This window comes from Lactuca virosa, chromosome 4 (genome assembly GCF_052849685.1).
Source record: "Lactuca virosa cultivar CGN04683 chromosome 4, Lactuca_virosa_CGN04683_v6, whole genome shotgun sequence".
In the NCBI taxonomy this organism is placed as follows: domain Eukaryota; kingdom Viridiplantae; phylum Streptophyta; class Magnoliopsida; order Asterales; family Asteraceae; genus Lactuca; species Lactuca virosa.
In genome coordinates, this window is record NC_136429.1 from 164,055,818 (window position 1) to 164,057,818 (window position 2,001).

At 36.6% G+C, this 2,001-nt stretch overlaps 1 non-coding gene across 1 annotated transcript; it reads left to right on the forward strand.

The window, feature by feature from the left end:
* The first annotated feature begins 1,585 nt into the window (after nucleotides 1–1,585).
* Nucleotides 1,586–1,692, forward strand: LOC145110431 (small nucleolar RNA R71). The gene has a single exon (XR_013709808.1). It is a non-coding gene; the product is annotated as a small nucleolar RNA R71 (small nucleolar RNA).
* Nucleotides 1,693–2,001: the final 309 nt, after the last annotated feature.

Sequence of the window (2,001 nt, forward strand, 5' to 3'; positions counted from 1 at the left end):
ATTCCCAATCTTCTTTTCAGTAAATATTCTTCAAAATGCTCTTCTATTCATTATATGGGAACCCCACACTTATCTAAAAATATGGTCTTTAATTGTAAGCTTCAAATATCTCACGACTTTTTCCAATTAAGCTCTATCACTGTTTCACTTTCGTTCAAAACTACAAAATAAGATCAAAGACTAGATAAATACATCAAAATTCAGTTAAACTAAAATAAAACTAAAAAAAATGAAAACAAAAACTAAAAAAGGTAAAAAAGAAAAGAAAATGCAAACTCTTAAAACATCGGGTTGCCTCCTAATAAACGATTCTTTTTGAGGATTCGTGAGCTGGACTCTTTCCCTTCTACTTTGCATCAGGTGGAAGTGTAACCTTCCCGTTGTCCATCATCTTGAACCTTGCTCATTTGTAGGCAACCCGTCTGTTGAATGGCTTTTTCGAATTTTCTGGCATTTTTGGGTTGACATCTTCATTATGCTTCCTATTGGGTTCTTTCTTCGTTCCCGTGTCTTTAGCTTTTGTCTTGTCTCTTTCCGGGTTTTTCTTGTCAAAATTAGACTCATCATTCTCTTTTTCTTTTTCTTCAACTGTCTCAGTGACTTAAACTGAAGGTCTCGTAAAAGCAAACACCTTAAAATCATTAGTGTTGAAACTGGAGGTTTCGAATAATTCACTTCCTTTTGTAATTGCTCTTCAAGTTCTTTATGCTCCACGAACTTTGCATTTCCTTGCTTCACCAGATTTTCCTTGGCATGAGATGGGAAAGGAAGAGGTGGTCGATAAGGCTCAGGTACTGAAAAACCATAATCTTTTTTATTGCCCACGACGTAGCACTATTGCCTCCACGTCGTGTCGACTGGGCAGCTTTACAATACTTGTCTTCTTCTTTTGCTTTGACTTCGAATGGCCGATTAGACCATTCTTCTATTGAATCAAGGACCCCCATATGCACCAATTCGTCTTCTTCTTTTGTATAAACAACTATGACTTGAGATATTAAGATTGGCTCTGTTTTTCTTGAAGGTGAATCTGGTAGCTTTTCTTGTACAAGCTTTGTTAATTGCCTAACTTGCGTTCATATGCTCAAAATAGATTCTTGTTGTTCTCTAAGCATCATGTTGTTTTCCGCTAGCCTCCATAAATCTAAATAGCATTGACTCAAGAGCAGATATTTTGTCTGATTGGACTTGTTCTATTTGGTAGAGTTCATGCTTTAGTTGTTGAATTTCTTTTATATCTCGATCTCTCTTATACTCCAATTCACAATCCCTTGTAGAATGGGTTCCTCTATAATCTCCGCATCTATCTTGAATTGATCCACCCATTTTTGTGATCTTTTCTTCCATTGTGTCAAGCTTTGCAATTACTGCACTGATAACATCTTGACCTCCATCTTTACTTGATCTTACTCTATTGAAACCCTACTTTGAGTTGTGATACTCTCTTAAATTCTTAGCGAATTCTTCAAACAAAGCTTTGTTTGTTTCCAGATCCTTCTTTGTCATGGGCCCTTGCGAGTCTAGAAGTTGGCGAGTGCACACGTTGACTCCATCATAAAATATTGAGATTTCTTGTTGGACATTGAAGTCATGTTGAGGGCAATGTTGTAATAATCTCTTGTAACGTTCCTAGGCTTCGTATAACGACTCCCCTTCTAATTATTGAAAATTTTGTATGTTTCTCTTAAGCTTCGCCACTTTTGAAGGAGGGGTAAACTGGTTTATGAACTCAGTCCTAAAATCAGCCCATGTCGTGATTGCTCCATTAGCAAGTGATTTCAACCATTCTTTAGCTTCACCCTTTAATGTGACCGACAAAATTCGAAGCATCACCACATCTTTACTCATGTGTGGTGCATTAAAATAATGTGAAATCTCCACCAAAGTAACTTTTTGTGGTTTTTACCCCATAAAAAGGATCGAATAACTAAAAGCAATTAAACTAATAACCAAATAAGCTGTTCACCTGCAACAACGCCAAAAACTGTGATGTGCACTTTA